The sequence below is a fragment of the Vicia villosa genome, linkage group LG4, assembly GCF_029867415.1.
Source record: "Vicia villosa cultivar HV-30 ecotype Madison, WI linkage group LG4, Vvil1.0, whole genome shotgun sequence".
Lineage (NCBI taxonomy): Eukaryota > Viridiplantae > Streptophyta > Magnoliopsida > Fabales > Fabaceae > Vicia > Vicia villosa.
Genome location: NC_081183.1, coordinates 39,231,901 through 39,258,580, shown reverse-complemented (window position 1 = coordinate 39,258,580; position 26,680 = coordinate 39,231,901). Strand labels below are relative to the sequence as shown.

Below are 26,680 nucleotides of genomic sequence, written 5' to 3'. Positions count from 1 at the left end.
TGTGCATCATTTAGGTATCCTTAATACAAGCTACTGGTGTGTTGTTTGTGTTTCAAGCTACTGTCACTACGCAAAAAAAGGGAAAAGAAGGCGCTTTTTTTGACCTTTAACAACGCTTAAAAGCGCTGCCTATGATGGCGTTGCTGTTGGTATAGACAACGCTTTTTTTACGCAAAAGCGCGGCCTTATGTATACTTTAGGCAGCGCTTTTCAAAAGCGCTTTCTAAATTAGGTCTGTAGCAGTGCTTCTTCCTGGAAAAGCGCTTTCTAAAGCAGGCCTTTAACAGCGCTTTGTCTAGCCTTTTATGCCTTCTGTTAGCATCTTTAGGCAGCACTTTTTCAGGGAAAAGCGCTTTCTATTGAGTCCCTTTAGACAGCGCTTTTAAAAGCGTTGTCTAATGTATTTTTAACATTAAAAAAAATGCGTAAATTGTGGTGGTTATTTTGAGAAAATTGTGGCGATTTGAACCACCGTAATTAACAAATACCACGTTAGTAGAAACGCCTTAAATTTGGCTGCCGCAAGGAAAATAGCGGCAGTTTAATATTAAACGCCGTGCAAACCGCCGTATTTAACACAGTTTAAAATGGCGGTTTCTTAATGAATATAGTGGCGGCTATGTTGTTAAAAGCGGCTGGAGCGGCCGCTATAGCGGTGCGATGCGGAAAATCCGGCGAGGCCGCTTCCAGTGGTACCGGTACAGCGCGAAATGGTGAAGCGGCTCAAAGCGGCTTGAGCGGCCGCGAAATCGGGTCCTAGAGCGGTTCGGAGCGGCCGCTTCTGGCCGCTTTTCCATTTTCGTGGGTCATGTAACTCAGTTCCCGGCTAACAGTGAAACAGGTGGTGAGAGAGTAGAGAGAGAAGAGAGCATTGCAGTGATCGCGAGAGATAAGAGAGAAGAAAGATGTGATTCTAATATTGTGATTCTATAAAAGTTTTTCAACAAACAGGAGAGAACATGTTTTTTTTCTTCTTAACCTAGGGCAGGCGGCGCTTTTTCACTCCACGTTTCTCTCTCACCCTTATAACCTAGGGTTTGACTCAGAATGATGGGCCCAAGTTTTTTTGTTGCTCTCTTTTTATGGTTTTTGGGCCATAAGCCCAAAAGTAGTTGCTTAATTTTCTAAATACCACTCCTCACTATTATTTGAACCCTTTGTTTTTTATTTTTATTTATTTATTTTGTATATAAAAAAATATATTAATTAAAGAATAAAAAATATAAATAATGAAATAGCGCCCGCTCCGCTCCCCGCTTCCGCGCCGCTCCAATTTTGGGGTTGACCGCGCCGCGCCGCTTTCCGAGATTAACAACATAGAGTGGCGGTTTCAAAAGCCATATATTTCACATTAAATAAATATCTTCAATTTATGTTGGTTAAAACAGCCGTAATATACTGGAAATTACATATCCTAATTTACCTATGATATTAGCCAAAATAGCACTATGTAAACCAACATAATTTTTCAAATTAATTTCAAAAAGATCTCTTTGAAATATGCTACACTAAATTTAATTTTTTTGCTGCAACTTAACACCAACACTAAAATTAAATTAAAATATGTATAATACATTTACATTTATGCATTATGGTAAAAAAAAATTAAAGAACATATTTTAAAAGGACCAAAAATTCTAGTTGTATTGAACTGAACAATAGTCACACACACTCTTGGAAACAATACATATTAATAGTCTTATAGTCTATATATTAGTACTAATTAACAAGGTTATTAATCTACTGTACCTTTGAAAAATCTTGTACTAGTCTACTTTTCTATATATGAAGAGTGTTAATGTTATAGATGGCCCAAATTTGACTATAGAAACCCATTGGCTGGAGTTTCAAAGGTAGAAATTAAGAGACTTGATAATGCAATATTAACATACTTGCAGCTTTTATGTTGTCCTCACCTGCATGAGAGCATTAACTTTTAGAACCTCTTTATAGTAGGATTAGTTATAAGTGTATAAACCAAATAACAGGAGCTTAATTGTGCAGTTAATTAGAATGACATTTAAACAAGAGCAATGAACATACTATAAAAAAATTAGCATAAGAATTATTTGAAGTCATACACAGACACACCCCATACATTAAACGCAATAAGCAACATGCTTTTATTAATAAATAGTATTAAAAACTCATTACAGTTCATTAAGAAACTTGTCAACTAGATGAAAGTTTGGTAAAATGAAACTATCAGGTTTGTGAATTGAACAAAGTATATAACATTGTAAAATTAAACCAGAATCCTTCTATAATAAGGCATCACCAACATTCTGCTGGAATGCGGTGTTATGAATTTTGTGATCAATTTTTGAGTGTTGAGGGAAATCAAATGGCATTTTATCAGCAGAAAGTCATGCATCATTGAACACCTTGATCACTACTTTCAGGTGCAACCCATCCATGTAACACCAAAATAACAATGTTAATCACCCATAATACAAGGAGTTGGAATTATAAGAAGCTAAACTAGTGTCGTTAACTATAAATGGCTAAACTTATGTCAGGAATGTATTTCAAGTTCAGATTGCAACAAACCATAAAAGATCCTATTCAACCATATCAAGCTATGTCAATGTTGTAGTATACTGAACTTACTTTAATGATAAACTAACTGGACAGGAAAAGATCTTATTCAACCATATACAGGATAGGTGGATTGTATTCTCACACAATCATGCATCTTACGACTCACAAAATGTTTTTACTCATGATTCAAAAAATAGATAACTTAAAGGTACCAGAACTAACGATCATTAGGCCTGTCAATAGTGTCAAAACCAAGCCAAAACACAATACCTTAGGTAGAACGATGAAACACCATTTGACTCATTATCGTTGGATCAGCCAGTCCACATAGTCCCTCCGTCAACACAGACGCATCCGCCGTTACGTTCGTTTCTTTTCCCGTTACTATTAACGGAGCATGAAGGCCAACCTCCAGACCTCGAATGAGGTCACTGCTAGTCCCATCTTCTTGTCAGATACCACTCTTCCTGTTTCGATCTAGTTGATCAGTAGGTCTCACTCCCTCTAGTGTTTTCTTAGTGACAGAAGTAGCAAAATACCAAATAATTTTACCAAAATATTTAATACAAGTCAAAAAACAGATAACAGAATCAGAATATAATGTATTAGTAGAACAGAACAACAAAAAAACCTGATTGTAGCGCTGCGGATAGAGGACTTGCGATTGAACGAAATGAAAATGATGGTTCAAATTATTGATAGGGATGATTATTAGGGTTCCATATTGATTCTGAAGAGGTGCGATTCTAATTTCAAATCATAGTTAGGGTTTGAATTGGAATAAAAGGAATAGATTAAAATCAAAAGGGTTTACGGGAAACTGAACGGGTGGAAAGAAATAAGAGAAATTTGAAATCCAAGCTTTGAGGAAATTCAAATTTGGAGAGGAAAGGTTGAATGCGAGAGAGGGTTGAGCTCAACCTTAGGGTTTTGTTGAAGAACTACGAAGGATGAGAGGAATAATGGTTTTGTAAATCTTTTTTTTTTTAATTCATACTGTAACATTATTATTATTATTAATTATTAATATATATTATTAGTTTTTTTAAATAATATTACTGTTATTTAGTATTAACAAAAATATATTTTATTATATATAAAAAGAATAAAAAAAAAAAGGGGGAAGAGTGAGATAAACGCGAGCCACATGTTAGTTTGAAATTTTAGAAACAATTAAGTAAATAATGGCGGTTGAAACCGCCATTTTATTACCAACATTGCGTCGTTAAATGAAACCGCCGTAATCAACGTAAATTGTGGCGTTTTAAACTAAACGCCATAATTAAACCGCCTAAATTTACACGATTTTTTGTAGTGTAAGGCATCTTTAAGCAGCGCTTTTTCAGGAAAAAGTGCTTTCTATTGTGTACTATAGGCATCACTTTTCCTAAAAAGCGCTTTCTTTGCTTCACGCAAAAAATATCATTTTAAGTTTTTTATGTAAAAGCGCTACCTATTTTTTCTTTTTTAGAAAGCATATTTTTGGGAATAATCCTATAAACCTGTAATTCAAGCCTTACATTTCAACGAGCCTTTATTTCAACAAAGAAGTCGTTATATACAAAAAAAGACATTATATACCATTATAGTCCAAAATATATACACCATTATAATTCAATTTACATGTAGAACCAAAATCAGCCCTAACAATAACAAAGTCATCCCTAACAATAACAAAATCAGCCCTAACAAAATCAGCCTTAACAAAATTAGCCTGAAATCGCCAAAAGCTGACGAGCGGACGATCCTGGTCCTGCAAGGTATGAACAGAACAACACGACCAATTAAACGAAATTGACTCCAACACAATTAAATCTAATTTTTCATAACACTTTTCAACTTCCAATACCTTATATGATTCTTTTCTCAGTAAAGTATTCACATAATTCCTCCTTGATTTCTTGCAATTGATTTTTCGTGTAATGAGCACACTTGTATTCATCAAAGTACTACATAACAAAACATAATATGCATGATTTAGTTAAAAGTAATAAATTATATGAAATATCTGATAAATATTAAAGTAAATCCACTACTACAAAAAAGCTATTTAATAGCGTTTTTTTTAATTTTTGATAGCGCTTAAAAGTGCTATTAACCACGCTGCTATTGTAAATATTTTCGTTTGATAGCACTTTAAAAGCGCTATTATAGTTATGAAAATTAATAGCGTTTTTCCAAAACCGCTATTATAGTACTGGTAAATAATAGCGTTTTTTAAAAAGCGCTACAGAAGTAGGTATTTTTCATTTTATAATACGCAGTTTTCTTTGATTTTAATAGCACTTTCAAAGGAAGTGCTATTATAAGGCACGTGTTTGATAGCGCTTTTCAATAAAAATGCTATTGTAGTATATCTCATTAATAGCACTTTCTCTACAAAACGCTATTGTAGTACATTTTTTTTTTACACAAAATCATTATTTATATCTACCACTTATATATCTACCACTGCCATAATAAACACATAAGGAATTGTATCTATATAGGTCAATCTACACTACATAATAGTGAATGATAATAAACAAATTAACAAATTACCATATTCAACATTGATCTCAATGAAATTAAGATAGAACTTTTGCCATAAGTAATTAATTTGGTCCAACTAAGAGTACATCAAACCAAATTCCAAACAAAAGTAAAATCACTTCGTTAGGCATATTATCTAAACTAAAGAAAACATCTAACAAAACAAGAAAGGACTACAAAACGACATCAAGTAACCACTTCGCGAACCAAAGCACTGCCAAACCCAGATATATAATCACTTTGCTAGCTAGCTAGGCAAAATATTTGCTTCTTGTTTTTCTGTATCATAGAAAGAATATTGATTATACATTGTACAATAATCAGAAAATCGAAACCGGCCTCAAAGTGAAATTTTAATATATATTAAAAAATACTAAAACATAAAGATCACCAAATCAAAACTAAAAGCTTTGCATTATGAAGAACATCATTTTTCCTAACCAAATTTTGTAGCATTTCTCTTCTAACATGATTTAGTTTAACAATGTTGTATCCTTTAATATATTATATTTTTAGTACATAATTGTATATTCTTTAATTTTATTTCACTGTACTGGCCAGATTTGTTAATTATTATTTACAAGGGTTTAGAAATTGTTGCCATATCAAATTGAAGTTCTCACTAATTTTCTCTCATTCACAGATTGAAATGAACACTTTAAGTGAAAATGTGACAATCCAAACTTTTAATATGCAAGTAAGATATTATGTATCTATATATTGTAGGCTTTAAAAAACTCACCAAAAATATCATCCACCATATAGGTAGCCCAATCCTCCTTGATCTCGGTTAACTTATCCATAGAGTAGGTACGACATTTGTGGTCAGGAAAGTACTTCAAATATAAAAACATCAACAATTGTATTAGAATTCAATTACATTAATTTACAAATTAATAACAATTAAAATCACGTACATTTACGGGGATCATAATTTCATTTTCCACGATGACCTCTTTCATAAATCGCATTACAAAATATCCACAGTCAATGCTATTAATTTGACGGGGACACTGCAAAAAAAAAAAACATTTACAAATATTACTTTTACTCTACATAATTGTTTAAAAATAACATTAATTTGGACATACCCGAATTTTTGACCATGAAATTTTCTTTGACTTGGAGACTTTAGCCACTTTAGATTACTATTAGCACGATAAATTTGCAACACACTAACAAAATGAAATAAACTTCCACACTTGACTGCGATTTATCTCATCAACTCCTGACTCTTCTACCTATATATACATTTTGACAAATTAACATAGCAATTAAAAAAATAATTTATAATCTTGTACACTACTTTCATACACATACTTACCATATCAGCTTCAAGACGAGCACACCCTAAATGTGACTTTCTATAAGGATGTTGAGGATTTAACGCTCTTTCTCGATTTTCACTACTAACTTTCTGCATTAATTAAAAGATATATTAATATAATTTATTGAATCAATACTAGTATCAAACTTATCAACCAACCACAAGAAGAGAAAACCAACTTGTTAAGTAAGAACAAAATTCAAGAATCAAATAAAACATATGGAGGACCTTGAGATTACCAAAGTCATATCTAATTATTGGAAGGACAAAATCTGTTAAGATCCCAAAGCTAAACAAAATCATAATCTGGACATATTATGGCGGAAAAACAGTTTGGAGTTCCTACCAAGTAAATCAATAAACTCAATAAATCTATCAAACACCTTTAGAATTTTAATCAGAACAACAATATATTATCAGCAGTGGCACATTAAATTATGGATATACATGCAAGCATAATTTCATATCATATAGCAAATTGTTAACACTGCTATAAAAATTTGTATGCATGGTGGATAGAGATAAAGAATGAAAAATTATTACCTGAAACTTTGTAGTCATACGCTGAGCTACAAATTTATCCCAGTCCTCTTGTTTTATACAGTAAGAATATTTTGCCGATCGATGTTTAACAAAACCACCCTTACTATCTCTTAGATAGAACTTTGTCATTTTTGTCCTGAATGCCCTGTGCAACTTTCCAGCTTCTTTATATATAAATGCACGATGTTCTTCGCCAATTACAAAAGCTTTCTGCAAACAGTTCAATTTTGTATAAACATCCAAACAAATAGATTTACGAAATTAAAATTTTACAACAAGCTTGAGTTAGTGTGTTACTTCGATTTCATCCAAATGTTTTGTTTATAAACCCCTATAGCCTCTTTATTTTTTTTCGCACTCCAATTGTCCAAACTAATTGGAACTAAGCGACGAACTGTGACACCAATATAACTAGCAAAACTCTTGCTATTATGCTTGATTGGTTGACCTCTTGCATTCCATTGAACCTATAACAAAATTAAAGAGCAAATAAAGAATCAACAATCTCACTAATATTTTAAGAGAATCATCGGTCTCATAAAAATCTAGCTATTTTTACCTCAATCCTCTTTCCGTTGCTTTTGGATTTGTGAATTTTTTGCAACCAGGTCACACCACGTTTACCAACTGTTTTCGTACTAGACGAACCACTTTCATCATTAGTAGAAACCATAATTAACCTGTAAAAAGCGTAAAAATATTAGGAGATATTAGGTATAGTGAAGAACACATAAAACATACAAGGAAATATATTAGGAGATATATAGTAGATGTGATACTGCTAAAAAATTTCAAACTAAAAATGTAAGTTTAACACCTTTATTATTAAATGTCAGTACTTGGTTTAGAATAGAATCATTTGACAACATAGTTCATGCAAACTCAGACAAACATAAAACACAAATATGATTCTTAAACAACATTTTATTCACTCACATTATAGACAATCTTCAAATGATGCCACAAAAACCTTGGATGACATGTAGATTAATAAACCATATATTATATATATATATATATATATATATATATATATATATATATATATATATATATATATATATATATATATATATAAATAAATAAATATATATATATAAATAAATAAATAAATAAATATATATATATATATATATATATATATATATATATATATATATATATATATATATATATATATATATATATATATACACTTCAATTAAATGAAACTGAGAGAGAGAGAGAGAATCATAGGGTAAGGTAAAGCAACTAGCATGGTCACCAAGTTACTACTTCAATACTACAACTATAGCTAGCTACATCACCACCACAACAAAGAAAACAACGTTTGCATCTTTTAAATGTAGTCATGAGAACAATGATTTTATTAAAGAAAGGAATGAAAGTTGTAACAGGAGTATCAAGCTTGTGTAAAGAAATCAAATATAATAAAAGTCCCTCCCTTATTAACTCTTCAAATAAATATTAATATCACCTTCAATTTGGAACTAGTGGCCCAAACCTAGAAGCAATTGGGAGGAATATTGCAAAAAAGTGTGCCACATTTCCAATACGCCTTTTGAGTTCATATCTATACTGATACAATATGTGACATTTACTATTGGAAAAGCTAATTGATTAACATCACCTTGATAGTATGTGGCCACTCTACATTTAAATATTCTATTTTTACTTCCATTTTTTCAGTGTATTAGCAATGAACTTCTAAGTTAGGATAATTCTTGTATGCTACCTTCTAATCATATATCTGTGAATGATCTAATTAGTTTAATGGACTTGAACCAAGAAACCATTTGGCTAATCCAAGAAATCATATTTCCATTAGAATAAGAGGACTGATGGAGGGGATTAATGTACAGAAACCATCAGGTAGCAGTTCCATATATCGGAGGAAGAATTCCTGTTCAGTTCAAGTTCATACACCATATGACATTGAAAATTAATTGAAATTCAACTATGACTACGACACGTAAACGGTTACATCGCCAGCATACAAGATAACTTGAACACCTAACAAAAAATCACTAATCTAACATTTCATATATCAAATTCCAGAAGAAAAAAACACAAAACAAATTATGCAGATTCATACCCCTTGGATATTTTTTCCAGTAACTGGACACTGAGGTCTTCTTCTTAGTCCACCTAAAAAAACCCCAATTTCATACACCAATCAAAAACACAATGTTATTTACAGTGAATCTTCAAATTAGGTTAAAATATTACAAAGCTTGGGAAAATTAGGGATTCACTTATAATTTGTCAACAATGGTAGAAACCAAATTATCTTCAAATCCCTAATTTTACAACATAAAGCAATAATCTGAGAGAAGAAAGATTACAAGATACCAGAGAAGAGAAAGGTAACGGTAGTGAGCTGAGGAAGGTTGAGTTTGACGGAGATTAGGTTTTCTTCGTTCTTTCTAATCGAGTGGAAATAATACGTGAATCTGAACCGGCGAGGAATATCGGAGGAAGAAGAACACTGACTGAGTGACTTGGAGGAAGAAGAGGAATATGAGTCAATTGAGTGAATCTGAGAAAGAAGAGGTCGAAGGGATTTTTGTTGTTTTTGCCCAAAATTTTGTGCGCTAATACAAAATGTTAGCCGCCAAAAGACTTTATTTTTATAATTATTATTTTTATTTATTTTATATTTTATAATTAATAATTAATAGCGCTTTTTTGTAAATGCTAACATAGGAGAGTCAAATAATAGCGTTTTATAAGAAGCGCTATTTTAGTGAAGCTTAGTGAAGGAAATTAATAACGTTTATGAAAAAGTGCTAACATAGCTAAGAATATTAGTAGCGTTTTAAAGAAAGCGCTCTCTTAGTGAAGTTTAATAATAGCATTTTCTTACGAAGTGCTATCAAAATCATATTCACTGTATACTATAATAGCGCCCGACCATAGAGTGCTATTATAGATGTGTTTGTTTCCTTTTTAATAGCACTTTGTTTAAAAACGCTATTAAATTAGGCGATACAAAATATCAATTTTGGCGTAGTGATCCTAAGTTATAAATCCATACTGTTATTGGAATTTCTATTCGGTTGAAATGAAGGATTTCTTTCATAAACATCAAAACAAAGTATCCGCAATCTACATTGTTACGCTGTTGAGCACACTACATAGAAAAAAAATAAGAATGTATAGTTGTCTTGTTTTATCAAGTAACATCACTATTATAAGCAAAATTGTGAAAATTAATGTACTTTCACTTTGATCCATGTAATGTTACTTGATCTAGATCGTGATACTCGAGCTTCTCTTTGAGAGCGGAATAATTATATTGATCTAACAAAATAAAAACATATATTTAGAACAATCTCACAGAAATAATTAAATATACAAATACACTCGAATATTTAGAACAATCTCACCACTACGCCAAAATTGATATTTTGTATCGCCTAATTTAATAGCGTTTTTAAACAAAGTGCTATTAAAAAGGAAACAAACACATCTATAATAGCACTCTATGGTCGGGCGCTATTATAGTATACAGTGAATATGATTTTGATAGCACTTCGTAAGAAAATGCTATTATTAAACTTCACTAAGAGAGCGCTTTCTTTAAAACGCTACTAATATTCTTAGCTATGTTAGCACTTTTTCATAAACGTTATTAATTTCCTTCACTAAGCTTCACTAAAATAGCGCTTCTTATAAAACGCTATTATTTGACTCTCCTATGTTAGCATTTACAAAAAAGCGCTATTAATTATTAATTATAAAATATAAAATAAATAAAAATAATAATTATAAAAATAAAGTCTTTTGGCGGCTAACATTTTGTATTAGCGCACAAAATTTTGGGCAAAAACAACAAAAATCCCTTCGACCTCTTCTTTCTCAGATTCACTCAATTGACTCATATTCCTCTTCTTCCTCCAAGTCACTCAGTCAGTGTTCTTCTTCCTCCGATATTCCTCGCCGGTTCAGATTCACGTATTATTTCCACTCGATTAGAAAGAACGAAGAAAACCTAATCTCCGTCAAACTCAACCTTCCTCAGCTCACTACCGTTACCTTTCTCTTCTCTGGTATCTTGTAATCTTTCTTCTCTCAGATTATTGCTTTATGTTGTAAAATTAGGGATTTGAAGATAATTTGGTTTCTACCATTGTTGACAAATTATAAGTGAATCCCTAATTTTCCCAAGCTTTGTAATATTTTAACCTAATTTGAAGATTCACTGTAAATAACATTGTGTTTTTGATTGGTGTATGAAATTGGGGTTTTTTTAGGTGGACTAAGAAGAAGACCTCAGTGTCCAGTTACTGGAAAAAATATCCAAGGGGTATGAATCTGCATAATTTGTTTTGTGTTTTTTTCTTCTGGAATTTGATATATGAAATGTTAGATTAGTGATTTTTTGTTAGGTGTTCAAGTTATCTTGTATGCTGGCGATGTAACCGTTTACGTGTCGTAGTCATAGTTGAATTTCAATTAATTTTCAATGTCATATGGTGTATGAACTTGAACTGAACAGGAATTCTTCCTCCGATATATGGAACTGCTACCTGATGGTTTCTGTACATTAATCCCCTCCATCAGTCCTCTTATTCTAATGGAAATATGATTTCTTGGATTAGCCAAATGGTTTCTTGGTTCAAGTCCATTAAACTAATTAGATCATTCACAGATATATGATTAGAAGGTAGCATACAAGAATTATCCTAACTTAGAAGTTCATTGCTAATACACTGAAAAAATGGAAGTAAAAATAGAATATTTAAATGTAGAGTGGCCACATACTATCAAGGTGATGTTAATCAATTAGCTTTTCCAATAGTAAATGTCACATATTGTATCAGTATAGATATGAACTCAAAAGGCGTATTGGAAATGTGGCACACTTTTTTGCAATATTCCTCCCAATTGCTTCTAGGTTTGGGCCACTAGTTCCAAATTGAAGGTGATATTAATATTTATTTGAAGAGTTAATAAGGGAGGGACTTTTATTATATTTGATTTCTTTACACAAGCTTGATACTCCTGTTACAACTTTCATTCCTTTCTTTAATAAAATCATTGTTCTCATGACTACATTTAAAAGATGCAAACGTTGTTTTCTTTGTTGTGGTGGTGATGTAGCTAGCTATAGTTGTAGTATTGAAGTAGTAACTTGGTGACCATGCTAGTTGCTTTACCTTACCCTATGATTCTCTCTCTCTCTCTCAGTTTCATTTAATTGAAGTGTATATATATATATATATATATATATATATATATATATATATATATATATATATATATATATATATATATATATATATATATATATTTATTTATTTATTTATTTATATATATATATTTATTTATTTATATATATATATATATATATATATATATATATATATATATATATATATATATATATATATATATATATAATATAATATATGGTTTATTAATCTACATGTCATCCAAGGTTTTTGTGGCATCATTTGAAGATTGTCTATAATGTGAGTGAATAAAATGTTGTTTAAGAATCATATTTGTGTTTTATGTTTGTCTGAGTTTGCATGAACTATGTTGTCAAATGATTCTATTCTAAACCAAGTACTGACATTTAATAATAAAGGTGTTAAACTTACATTTTTAGTTTGAAATTTTTTAGCAGTATCACATCTACTATATATCTCCTAATATATTTCCTTGTATGTTTTATGTGTTCTTCACTATACCTAATATCTCCTAATATTTTTACGCTTTTTACAGGTTAATTATGGTTTCTACTAATGATGAAAGTGGTTCGTCTAGTACGAAAACAGTTGGTAAACGTGGTGTGACCTGGTTGCAAAAAATTCACAAATCCAAAAGCAACGGAAAGAGGATTGAGGTAAAAATAGCTAGATTTTTATGAGACCGATGATTCTCTTAAAATATTAGTGAGATTGTTGATTCTTTATTTGCTCTTTAATTTTGTTATAGGTTCAATGGAATGCAAGAGGTCAACCAATCAAGCATAATAGCAAGAGTTTTGCTAGTTATATTGGTGTCACAGTTCGTCGCTTAGTTCCAATTAGTTTGGACAATTGGAGTGCGAAAAAAAATAAAGAGGCTATAGGGGTTTATAAACAAAACATTTGGATGAAATCGAAGTAACACACTAACTCAAGCTTGTTGTAAAATTTTAATTTCGTAAATCTATTTGTTTGGATGTTTATACAAAATTGAACTGTTTGCAGAAAGCTTTTGTAATTGGCGAAGAACATCGTGCATTTATATATAAAGAAGCTGGAAAGTTGCACAGGGCATTCAGGACAAAAATGACAAAGTTCTATCTAAGAGATAGTAAGGGTGGTTTTGTTAAACATCGATCGGCAAAATATTCTTACTGTATAAAACAAGAGGACTGGGATAAATTTGTAGCTCAGCGTATGACTACAAAGTTTCAGGTAATAATTTTTCATTCTTTATCTCTATCCACCATGCATACAAATTTTTATAGCAGTGTTAACAATTTGCTATATGATATGAAATTATGCTTGCATGTATATCCATAATTTAATGTGCCACTGCTGATAATATATTGTTGTTCTGATTAAAATTCTAAAGGTGTTTGATAGATTTATTGAGTTTATTGATTTACTTGGTAGGAACTCCAAACTGTTTTTCCGCCATAATATGTCCAGATTATGATTTTGTTTAGCTTTGGGATCTTAACAGATTTTGTCCTTCCAATAATTAGATATGACTTTGGTAATCTCAAGGTCCTCCATATGTTTTATTTGATTCTTGAATTTTGTTCTTACTTAACAAGTTGGTTTTCTCTTCTTGTGGTTGGTTGATAAGTTTGATACTAGTATTGATTCAATAAATTATATTAATATATCTTTTAATTAATGCAGAAAGTTAGTAGTGAAAATCGAGAAAGAGCGTTAAATCCTCAACATCCTTATAGAAAGTCACATTTAGGGTGTGCTCGTCTTGAAGCTGATATGGTAAGTATGTGTATGAAAGTAGTGTACAAGATTATAAATTATTTTTTTAATTGCTATGTTAATTTGTCAAAATGTATATATAGGTAGAAGAGTCAGGAGTTGATGAGATAAATCGCAGTCAAGTGTGGAAGTTTATTTCATTTTGTTAGTGTGTTGCAAATTTATCGTGCTAATAGTAATTCTAAAGTGGCTAAAGTCTCCAAGTCAAAGAAAATTTCATGGTCAAAAATTCGGGTATGTCCAAATTAATGTTATTTTTAAACAATTATGTAGAGTAAAAGTAATATTTGTAAATGTTTTTTTTTTTTGCAGTGTCCCCGTCAAATTAATAGCATTGACTGTGGATATTTTGTAATGCGATTTATGAAAGAGGTCATCGTGGAAAATGAAATTATGATCCCCGTAAATGTACGTGATTTTAATTGTTATTAATTTGTAAATTAATGTAATTGAATTCTAATACAATTGTTGATGTTTTTATATTTGAAGTACTTTCCTGACCACAAATGTCGTACCTACTCTATGGATAAGTTAACCGAGATCAAGGAGGATTGGGCTACCTATATGGTGGATGATATTTTTGGTGAGTTTTTTAAAGCCTACAATATATAGATACATAATATCTTACTTGCATATTAAAAGTTTGGATTGTCACATTTTCACTTAAAGTGTTCATTTCAATCTGTGAATGAGAGAAAATTAGTGAGAACTTCAATTTGATATGGCAACAATTTCTAAACCCTTGTAAATAATAATTAACAAATCTGGCCAGTACAGTGAAATAAAATTAAAGAATATACAATTATGTACTAAAAATATAATATATTAAAGGATACAACATTGTTAAACTAAATCATGTTAGAAGAGAAATGCTACAAAATTTGGTTAGGAAAAATGATGTTCTTCATAATGCAAAGCTTTTAGTTTTGATTTGGTGATCTTTATGTTTTAGTATTTTTTAATATATATTAAAATTTCACTTTGAGGCCGGTTTCGATTTTCTGATTATTGTACAATGTATAATCAATATTCTTTCTATGATACAGAAAAACAAGAAGCAAATATTTTGCCTAGCTAGCTAGCAAAGTGATTATATATCTGGGTTTGGCAGTGCTTTGGTTCGCGAAGTGGTTACTTGATGTCGTTTTGTAGTCCTTTCTTGTTTTGTTAGATGTTTTCTTTAGTTTAGATAATATGCCTAACGAAGTGATTTTACTTTTGTTTGGAATTTGGTTTGATGTACTCTTAGTTGGACCAAATTAATTACTTATGGCAAAAGTTCTATCTTAATTTCATTGAGATCAATGTTGAATATGGTAATTTGTTAATTTGTTTATTATCATTCACTATTATGTAGTGTAGATTGACCTATATAGATACAATTCCTTATGTGTTTATTATGGCAGTGGTAGATATATAAGTGGTAGATATAAATAATGATTTTGTGTAAAAAAAAAATGTACTACAATAGCGTTTTGTAGAGAAAGTGCTATTAATGAGATATACTACAATAGCATTTTTATTGAAAAGCGCTATCAAACACGTGCCTTATAATAGCACTTCCTTTGAAAGTGCTATTAAAATCAAAGAAAACTGCGTATTATAAAATGAAAAATACCTACTTCTGTAGCGCTTTTTAAAAAACGCTATTATTTACCAGTACTATAATAGCGGTTTTGGAAAAACGCTATTAATTTTCATAACTATAATAGCGCTTTTAAAGTGCTATCAAACGAAAATATTTACAATAGCAGCGTGGTTAATAGCACTTTTAAGCGCTATCAAAAATTAAAAAAAACGCTATTAAATAGCTTTTTTGTAGTAGTGCACTTACATATCAATCATTAACTTCATATCTGGATAATTTGTCCGTTCACCATCTACCGAACTCAAATAATACACCACATCTTTGAAAGGATCAATAGAAACCAACAACCAGTGATGTCTATAAATTAAAACAAAAGTTTAGATGGGAATTTTCAACACAAAAGATACAAATATTAGAATGAACTTAGAATGAAGTACCAACCCTACAGGAATAGTATTAAACGATAAAAGATACAAGCTTTTTGTACTGCTGGCCATGAATCTCTCAACTAAGATCCTAAGTAACCTAAATGGCATCTTCTTCAAGTCTCTGAAGAGTGTTGTTCCACCAATCTTCAGTCTCCTTCTCAAGCATGTGAGTACTTTCATACCCCAAAATTTGCCCATACTATTTCTCCTATTCAAATTCAAATCAAAGCATAAAGCTCAAAGACGCTCTCTCCTAAACAAGGCTCAGAGAACTAGGGTTTTATTGTTCTGAAGGAAAATTAATGAATCAATGGCTCCAAGGCATCCCATATAGCTTAATATATCTCACATTACCTCTATGACAAGTATCAAGTCTCAGCTTAAAGGATTGGTCACTCAATTGTTCAGAAGGTCAACAGTCGACTAGATTGACCTAAAAGTCAACTGTGGTCAAAATACAGTCAAAACTCCTAATTTTTTGTCAACATCCTTCCATTGAAGTATCATTCACCATTTGATCAAGAATTGATCATGGTTCATCAAGGAAAGATCAAAAATCAACAATTTAAAAAGTTTCTAAATTAGGGTTGATATAGGAGAAAGTCAACTGAACTTTTTCCAGCCATAACTCTTACATGGAACATCAGAAATTTTCCATCCAACACTTATTTTGAAGGAAAATTGATTCTCTACAAATTTGTGTCTAAGCCAAGGCTAAAAATGCTTCATTTGGGAGATACGGACCAAAACATTATAGGTCCTTTTCAAAAGTCAACAAAAAGTCACTTTTTTCAAAAGGACACAAAAGGAGCATGGAAAATCATTTTGATATGAGACCAAAGACACTGGTTAGAGGACTCTCTAAGGTTTCTAAAAAGTCCTAGAACACTTCCATACCTCAAAAATTGAGAGAGATAGGCCTTGTCAAAGTTGGACTATTTTGGAGGGAAAAATGTGAAAGAATTGAAATATTTTTGCAAATGGGCCCAAGTTATTTTGATTCAATCTTGATCCACAAGTTACCCAAGACCTAAAAATCCAATGCCACGAATTATTGACAATTATTTGATTTTTATTGAATTTTTATTCAATTAAAAATACAATTTAAATCAAATATTCAATAAAAAAATCAAAGATTATGATGGAGATATTTTGAACCAATTTCAATCAACAATTATATCACCTAATTAACCAAATTTCGTGCATATTGAAATTGAAAGAGATTGGACCAATATTGAACAAACTTGGAAGCTTCCATGAATCAAATTTCTCCAAAATTGCAAATCTTTGATTCAACAAGATTTGCCCAAGTTTTATTGACCTAATCTCTTCCCTATAAGTACCTGAGCAAGGCCAAAGCACAAGGGTGACAAAAAATCTGGAGCCAAGAACCCTAATTCGAGTTTCAAAAAAAGGCAAAAAATCTCAAAATCAAATTCGGTCTACAGATTAATTCAAGGTGTTTGGCTGATCTCAATAGGTTCCTGGGGCATCAAAGAAACGTTTCCAATCACTACCACACTTTGAGGCATCCAGAATAGTCACCAAAAGCTCGCGGTTTGTCATTACTAACTTTTGTTCGATTTGCATATTACACGCATCTTCCATGAATTTAGATTGCATATTTGTGTTTATATGAGTATGGGGAATGTTTCTGGAAATTTTGGTTGAGTTTGAATGCAGGAACAGAATCCACCATGGATGGATCTCGAATCTCCAAATTAGGGGTTTACGATCTACCCAAAATTAGACCAAATTAAGGTCGTGGTTGAGTTCGTGAGAAAAAACCGAGTCCATCCATGGTCTCATCTTGAATTTCTATGTATATATATGTGTTATAAGCGTTTAACAGGTGTAATAGACCAAGACTTTCTATACCGTTCCAACGCAAGCGTTGTAAAAAGGGGGGACTGGTTTTTGGTGAGGAAGACAATACGTGGCGCGAGTCTGTTGGTCCATTCAAAATCATCCGCGCGCATTTTTTGCTGAGTGGACGAAGGGATCTGATGCGTCTGGCTTCATGCACATGTGGTAGTCCCTAGCGCAGTATCCGTTGGATCTTATCCAAGACGCATCCAACGCTCCAGGACATGAAGGCGCATCATACTCCTTACACGCGCGCTGCACTGGATTATTAGATAAGTTTTTTTTCTAATTTTTTTTATTTATTATTATATAAATTGTTTTATTTATATATATATATATATATATATATATATATATATATATATATATATATATTGTTATTTATTTTCTTTTTTTTCTTTTTTTTTCTTTCTTCTTTTCTTTTTAACTCTTTTAGAATAAAGTTTTTATATATAATAATTTTTTTTTTACTTTATATTTATTATACTTATTTTATTATTATTAAAATTAGTTTTAATCCATCTAAATATTTTTAATAAATTCTTATTTATCTTATTTTTATTCTAAAAAATTCATAAAAAATACTTTTGTGTCTGATTTTATTTTCTCTTCTCGATTTAATTAATTAGGTCGCGAGACCAATAATTAATTAAATCGTCTACGTTATTTTATTCAATTCGTACCCTAATTAGGGTTTACGATGATCATTCCATACACTGAGAATATTTGTTTTTTTTTTGTGCCTTTTTCAGGGTTACTCTTCAAATACACTCCGACTATGCGCCACGTCAAATTCAAAGCTAAGTTCTAACTGTCATACCCCAAAATTTGCCCGTCTTATTTCTCATATTCAAACTCATATCAAAGTACAAAGCCCAAAGACATCTCTCCTAAACGAAGGCTCAAGAAACTAGGGTTTTGTTGTTCTGAGGAAAAATCAATGGATAAAAAGCTACAAGGCATCTCACATGGCTTATGATGTTTCAAACTACTTCCATGACAAATTTCAGGTCTCGATTCAAAAGATTGATCGCTCAATTGCTCAAACAATCAATAATCGACTGGTTGACCTAAAAGTCAAAATATGGTCAAACCATAGTCAAAACTTCTGATTTTTGGTCAACATCCTCATTATGAAGAATCATTCATCATTTGATCAAAAATTGATCATGATTAATCAAGAAAAGTTCAAAAATCAACAAAACCTAAAGTTCCTAAATCAGGGTTTTCTAGAAGAAAGTCAACTGAACTTTGACCGGCCATAACTTTCACATGGAACATCAAAAATTGCCCATCCAAATCTCATTTTGAAGGAAATTGAATTCTCTACAACTTTGTCTCTCACATGCCAAGTCTAGAAATGCTTCATTTGAGAGATATGGACTAAAATATTATAGGTCCTTTTCAAAAGTCAACAAAAAGTCACTTTTTTCAAAAGGATATATAAGGAGCATGGAAAATAATTTTGATATGAGACCAAAGACACTGGTTAGATAACTCTCTAAGGTTTCTAAAAAGTCCTAGAACACTTCCATATCTCAAAAATTGAGAGAGATAGACCTTGTCAAAGTTGGACTATTTTGGAGGGAAAAATGTGAAAGAATTGAATATTTTTGCAAATGGGCCCAAGTTATTTTGATTGAATCTTGATCCACAAGTTATCCAAGACTTAAGAATCAATTGCCACGAATTTAATCAATTTATTTGATTTATTATGGATTTTTATTCATATTAGAGTGGTTAAATTCAAAACAAATCAAGGAAAGATTCGAAGATTTGATTTAGTCAATCATTCCAACCAATTCTAATCATTCAAAGGGCTAAGATATGAATCAATTTCGTGGCAAGGAGATTAGAGAGAGATTGGCCAAGAATAGAAAGGAATAATATGATTTTTCAATCAAATTTTTTCTCCAAACACAAAGAGATTCTTTCTAAGTTTCAAAACCTAAGTTATCCCTCTATATATACCTAGTGATATCAGATTATGACGCACGAAAAACCCTAGAGTTGGCAGCCTCTAAATCCTAACCAATTCTTCAAGAAACTCATACAAACTAGGGCAAGGCAAAAAATCATCCTCATCATATTGCAGACCGTTCCAGGGGTTCCATCATACTCTTGAGAACTCCAGGAATTGATTTCATTCAAATTTCAAGCAAGAAACACGCTGGGAATCTCTCCCTAACCATGACCGGTTGTCTTTTGTTTCTTGAATATGTATTTTCAATTTCATGATGTTTCAATCGAAACTAATACTACTAACAATTTTCCATGGTTCATTAGAGAAGCTTTGATGCATCACATGTGAGTTTTCACGCAGGGATAAGAATATGCCATGGTTAGGGCTTAATCACGTCGAAGCTCCGTATCCCATCATGCAGGCTGTTTCAGCGAAAAATAACATCACTAACGGATTCGGAGCCCCCGATTTAGGGGAGGTAGGCTTAACATCCTGTTTCAATTCGTATTTTTTTCGCAGGTTTGGTGTGTGTGCAAATCGGAGAAGACAACCGGGAAAGCTTCTCCGGCGTCTCTGTGAGATGGTGGACCGGCGAAGGCATGCGTGGCTACGCGCGATTGGACCATCCAAATCCTCTGGGACCCAGTCAGCGTGTTGAATAAGTTGACCTGTATGTGTGGCTCTATTCCTCTCTCTGATTCGTCAGTGCATAAGTGCAGGGACCCACGTTGATTTCAGTTTGAAATCTCCCAATCAATTCACGTTTTAATATTTATTCGTTTGAGTTTGGTTTATTGTCAATTAACACGCGCAGCACACATGGATGATAGGAACGTTGGTAAGCATGGTAGCCCTGGATCGATCCTTGGGGAAACACTTTCTTTTTTCTATAATTGTGTTTCTACAGATTCCATGCAGCGCTCCACTCAAGACCACAATACATCTTCTCATCATCAACCGTTCGATCATCAGAATCCAGGATCCAACGCCTAGAGCCTACAGGTGCACCAAAGACCTCTCAGGAAGCTACCACAGCGAATCAAAGCTAAGTATTTTCTAAAATTTTTTTATTTTTAATTGTACAATTCTTTTTCTCTTTTTATTTTATTTATGTATTATCCTAGTTTTTTATTTATTTTTTATCAAAACTTATCATACAATTATACAATAATTTTATAATTCATGTTTTTTATCGAAAACTCGATTTCATCAAAAATTATTTCTTTAACATTTTAAAATTTTTTATTTTATTTTGCACATATCTTGCTTATCAATTAAATTAATAATTTTTAGGTTGCGTAAACCTCGATTTTTTATAAACCTTAGAAACCTCTGGTAGGTGTTTTCCATTAACGCATTTTTAAGCCTTATAAACCTTGTGGGTTACAACAAGTTTTCTTTTTAGGGTTATACAATCAAGGTTTGTAGATCATTCATACACTAAATTTTCCTTATGCAATTTTTCAGGGTTATCATCCTAATCCTCCGATTACGCGCCACGCTGATAAAAATAAAAGCTAAGTTTTGATCCCTCTTTTTTTTTATTTTATTATTTTATTTTATTTAAGTTATTTTTACCTTTTATTTTAATTTTCTTTTTTAATTTTTTATTTTAATTTTTTGCTTTATAGCTTGAATTAGGATTGGTTTCAATTGTCAATGAATCACTCATACACTTACCTCTATTTATTTTCTGTTTAATTTTCAGATAATAAAAGTCAATCGAAGGTTCGAGGGGAGATCAAGGCTCAAGATAAAGATTTAAAAATTGATTGTGTTCCCTTTTTTTCTGCTTTAATTTCCCCCATCCCCTACAGGTGTTTATTGTAATAGCGTAGGAAATTTTATTTACTTTATGTTAATTGCGTGGTTAGTAATTTAGGGAGTGATAACCATGAATTGAACGTAGATCACCTAATTACAAGATAAATGTCATCGAAGTTAACACATGATTGCTGCACCCACACACCTTTAGGGTAATCCCTCTGGTTGCCTTGTTGCCTTATTGTTGCCTGTTGCCTCTAAACGTATTAATAGTCAAAGTCCCTCGATTCCGAGGATACCTAAAGCAATGTTGCCTGTCGCCTTCAGAGTTATTGAAACTCCCTCGATGTTGCCTTATAAGATGATTATCCAATTGCTAAGGTATCCTCGCATGATGCCTTAAATGACTATTATGTCCTTCCCTTAGACTACCTGCCTTCTTTATGGCAAGGGACAGTCTTGTGGCGAATGATAATTTCTCGATGACCCTTAACATCCAAACGAAAGGCTTTCTGCCCTCTTATGGCATGAATAGACCCTTTCACCCTGAAAGGCTAAAAGAACGAATTTTCAAACTTAGGGTAGTTGCTACTAATTGCTTGCTCTAAAAGTCAAAACTCTTTTCCCACTCTTTTCAAATCAAATTCAAAAAGACTACGCTTATTTACAAGCTAAAGTTCTTATTCAAAATTTCTATTCATACACTACTTTTCAAACAAATCAAACAAACAAACAAACAAAGTGAGCTAAGCAATTAAGAGCCCATGGATAACCATGGATTCAAAGGGTGCCTTACACCTTCCCTTTGCATAATTTACCCCCCGAACTCAAAATCTTTTAAAAGGTCTTTTCCTGTTCTTTTAGCCTTTCCTAAAATTGGATGAAATAAAAGTCGGTGGCGACTCTTGCTTTACCGCACATTCCGATTACTAAAAAGTCAGTTCACCGTATTACAGAACTGGCGACTCTGCTGGGGAAATTTCGATTAAGAGGGGTTACCTTAAAAGTTTAGGATTCATTTTAAATTGTTTGCTTTGTTTGTTTTATTTTTCAGGGGCGTTTTGGGAATTAACTGAAGGACGAATCCTATTCCCGGATTCAAGTACATCTAAGATAGGAAGTGGCATAGTCATGGCGACCTCCCTTGTGTATGCTTGGGATTGGTCAATATGAGAGTTCACGCTTAAGTTAGGCCTCCATGGGTGTTTGCATGCTTCTCTTGTATGAGGGAGGTTCGTGCCGATGTCTGTGGGTGAGTCGGAGCTTAAGGACCTTTACTTACCTTTAACCCATCCTGACTTTTAGGAACGTAGTGGGGGGACTACTCTTGATGTATGTTGAGAGCATAGTCGCTACCCGATACTACAACTCAGATAGGTTCTTTCTCAAAGTATCATTGCATGGTATGTATGTATCATGTTCGAGGGTGCTTTAGGAGGGCTGACAATTCTGGGTAACTCGGTAGAACCCGTTGCTGATATCATCCTCATCCATAGAAATACCCTTGGGAAGGACACCTGATCAGACTCCATGCAAGCCTTAAGCCAAAAATTGTGTGACTTGTGTGACTTGCGTGACTTGTGTGACTTGTTTGTGTTTGCTACTAACCTTCATTTTCTCGCAGGTTTTGTTGAAAGGACCTATTTGTCCTTACTATCTCAAACTAAGTCTAATAAACTGCATTCGCATAACATCATGGCATCATGACATCATAAGCATAACATAATTAACTAACCCCTTCAAGGATCTTAAGAATTTAGGGCGCGCAATTTCAGGTGCTCTTATCAAGGACTGAACTCTTATCAAGGGGTAAGAGGATTTACTTTCCTCTCGCCACATACCTTCCAATTCAGAAACGCTGTATCTATCAAGGGGCAAGAGGATTTATTTTCCTCTAGCCATGTACCTTCCAATTCAGAAGTCCCCGAATCAGAGGCGATGGCCCACTCGATATGGTGAGCTTGATTCTCAAAGAGGAACGTTCAAAGACGAAAGTCAGAATTCTTCAGACAAAGACGCGACCAAATCACTTTCTAATGTTGCCAACTAAATTCCTAAAGATCCTTGAAAAGATTGCATTTGCATTCATAACATCACATAGAACTAACTTTTCCTTTCAGGTCGACCAACTGGTCAGACAAGTACCATCAACAAATCAATCTCTATCAGATGAACATTCTGGAAGCTTGACCCCCAGACTTCTGAAGCATTCCAATCAGATATACATTCCGGAAGCTCGAACCCCGGATATTCTGAAAGTTCCAATCAGATGAACATTTTGGAAGCTTGACCCCCAGACTTCTGAAACATTCTTATCAGATACACATTCCGGAAGCTCGAACCCCGGATACTCTGAATCTCTATACCAGTTCCACAACAACGACGCAAGCCAGATGCACCTAGGCGTCAATTCACCAAAATCAATATGTCGTTGGCTCAAACATTACAACATCTGTTGAGGACCAGATTGATTACTCTGAGGGATGCTCTTAAGAATTCTAACACATCTGGATATAAACTCAATGCGAGGTGCGCGTATCATTCCAACATTCCTGGATATTACAAAAACAATTGCTGGAGGTTGAGGGATAATATCCAAGATCTAATCGATAACGGGGAAATCAAATTTAACCCTCCCGAAACTCATGTGGTGATCACCGCTCCTATGCCCAGTCATGACAAGACTAATTGACGTCTAGACTGACGAACTTTTAGATCATTAGATTTACTTTCATTTGCAATTTCTATTCTGTTTGTTTAAACATTCAGATTATGATAGACATTATCTGTTTTAATAATCATCATCAGTGCATTGCATATGTTTGTCTTGAATGAATTATTTTCGTTATCACTTATTTTAAATTATGTCTTTATTCTGCATATGTCTTTGTGATACTCAACTCCTGCTAAAGTTGTATACCTTTTGAGGGAGGATGACGAAAACGATACCGCAACCTCATACAGTATGCTTTTGAGCGGACTGTGCTGACGATGTACAGGCATTGTTTCAATTCCTAAACAGTGGAGATATAAGGATGTTAATCCCTCGTCAACCCCTTTGAGCCTAAGAAGTAGAAGTTTCTTTCTTGTACTAATCAAAACCCTTTGATCATAACCTGGGGCAGGGTAGTTCTCAGTTAATTTGGCTGTGCATTCTATTTTAAGAGAATAATTCAGTACACCTTTCAACAAAAGTTTCAATCACAAGCGTTCATCCGCACACACCAAATAAGCGTTGGAGATGACAGTCAAAAGACAATGATGGTTCATCAAGCAAGGCAGTCAATATCTTTCAAAAGGGAAAAAATGAAAAAACATATATACAAAGGAAAGCCTGCTAAGTCAAAAATCAAAAGATGACTTAGACAAAAATCAAGGCATCCCGCTGACTGTAAGTTCAAAATAGACAGTTCAGGCAAAAGTTAGGGATATCAAAAGAATGAAAAAAGAGAATTCAATAAATTCATGAACAACAAAATGTTGTGACTACCAAAAGAAAGAAGTGTCTTCCATCTTAAAAGTTCTCTTTGCTTGGGAACCATCATCATCATCAAAGGTGCAAATCCAAGAGTCTCTTGGAACCTGAATGCATAAGTTGAATTAACTGAGTTTAGGACTGAAGATCATCACGAAGAGGGGTGGGTATAAATAAACTTTGAGCCATTATCCTTTGTTTCTTAAACCGTGAACCAAGCCACGTTACAACCCTTGAAAGTCCTAATTGAAGCATGGTTAGTTCGAAGGCATACTGTCACCAAAAAGGTATCCCGACTCCTTAAGGTTACCAAAATGCTAAGTTGATATCACGTTTTTACAAACATCACATTGTTACGAATACCACGTTTTTACAAATATCACGTTTTTACATATCTTGTTTTAATGTTTTTCAAAACTCAAGACAAATGTATGCATTGCATCTCATGAATTCATTATTAAACATATTCTGCTACATAATTTCAAATGTTAGCAACAGAAAGAACTTGCACAAGGTACAACTAACGACTGAAAGTTATCCCGACAGACAAGATTACTCCAAGAAGCTATGTCTCCTACGCACATGAGGGGCATGCCACGTTTTGCCCAATCAATCTGGGGCAATCAAATCAAGATCCCAAGAAACCCTCAAAAAGCCAAACAGTCAGGGGCATCATCCTAAGTTTACGATTACTAGGGGCATGTCGCCTACAAAATACACTTCATAAAGTCCTCGCGAGGTGAATCTCTTCAAGTTCTTACTAGCAGGGGCAAATCTATGAAAGTCCAGTTTGACATCTTGATCGAAACTTAGTAGTGTGTCCTAATTAAATCCAGGAATGGTAGTTACTACAATACTGGGGGAAACTTTAACCCATGTCTCCCCACAGAGCCGGATTCATAAGATCATATCCCCACAGAGTAATCATTAAGAAGATATCTTCAAATGCTCCCAACAAAGACATGACTCCCCAACAGAGATTTACATCTTCAACACTACCGGTTCTCCGACATCCTTCATCCTTAATTAGGAAACATCAAGTTACTAATCATCCCCAAGCAGAAATCATAAACCCCCCAGCTGAGCATCTTCAAAACAAGATCAGACATCAAAATCACAAAGGATACAGGTACAGACAAATGAACGAAATCTCCAACTTTCCAAGATCTAATTCAGCTACTACGAACGGTGCTGACACGGTCAACGCTCGAAGATCTAATTCATTTACCACGAACGGTAATGACACGATCGTTTTCCAAGATCTAATTCAGTTACTACGAACGGTGCTGACACGGTCAACTCCTAGAGATCTAATTCTATCATCACGAACGGTGTAGACACGATCACTGACCTTCCCAGTCTAATTCAGTTACTACGAACAGTGCTGACACGACAAGAGAATCTAATTCTATCATCACGAACGATGTAGACACGATTATCTCTCCAAGATCTAATTCGGTTACTACGAACGGTGCTGACATGATCGACCTTCAAAAAGATCTAATTCTATCATCACGAACGGTGTAGACACGATCATCTTCCAAAGTCTAATTCAGTTACTACGAACGGTGCTGACACGACCAACTCTCCAAAAATCTAATTCATCTACTACTTCTCAAACACTTCAGTCTCGACATTTGGATGGCATCTTTAAGCCCATCTCCAACAAATATTCCTCAATACAAAAAAATTTC

At 33.1% G+C, this 26,680-nt stretch overlaps 4 long non-coding RNA genes across 6 annotated transcripts; 1 reads left to right on the top strand and 3 right to left on the bottom strand.

Annotated features, from left to right (window-relative positions):
- Nucleotides 1-1,136: 1,136 nt before the first annotated feature.
- LOC131599082 (uncharacterized) lies at nt 1,137-3,507 on the bottom strand. Its single transcript, XR_009282541.1, has 3 exons — nt 3,173-3,507; nt 2,812-3,055; nt 1,137-1,916 (listed from the first exon to the last, which is right to left on the bottom strand). It is a non-coding gene; the product is annotated as an uncharacterized LOC131599082 (long non-coding RNA).
- Nucleotides 3,508-5,049: 1,542 nt separating this feature from the next.
- Nucleotides 5,050-6,218, bottom strand: LOC131599081 (uncharacterized). Its single transcript, XR_009282540.1, has 4 exons — nt 6,165-6,218; nt 5,991-6,086; nt 5,816-5,909; nt 5,050-5,352 (listed from the first exon to the last, which is right to left on the bottom strand). It is a non-coding gene; the product is annotated as an uncharacterized LOC131599081 (long non-coding RNA).
- LOC131599080 (uncharacterized) lies at nt 6,218-9,543 on the bottom strand. Of its 2 annotated transcripts, none has more exons than XR_009282539.1 (7): nt 9,289-9,543; nt 9,039-9,091; nt 7,503-7,623; nt 7,241-7,410; nt 6,944-7,153; nt 6,398-6,490; nt 6,218-6,314 (listed from the first exon to the last, which is right to left on the bottom strand). It is a non-coding gene; the product is annotated as an uncharacterized LOC131599080 (long non-coding RNA). The 2 variants fall into 2 exon arrangements; XR_009282538.1 differs by having other exon boundaries at nt 9,296-9,543.
- A 1,204-nt stretch (nt 9,544-10,747) lies between these two features.
- On the top strand, nt 10,748-15,251 carry LOC131594730 (uncharacterized). 2 transcript variants are annotated; one of them, XR_009281470.1, is made up of 10 exons: nt 10,748-10,995; nt 11,200-11,252; nt 12,677-12,797; nt 12,890-13,059; nt 13,147-13,356; nt 13,810-13,902; nt 13,986-14,136; nt 14,215-14,310; nt 14,392-14,485; nt 14,949-15,251. It is a non-coding gene; the product is annotated as an uncharacterized LOC131594730 (long non-coding RNA). The 2 variants fall into 2 exon arrangements; XR_009281471.1 differs by having other exon boundaries at nt 10,748-11,002.
- The last annotated feature ends 11,429 nt before the right edge of the window (nt 15,252-26,680 follow it).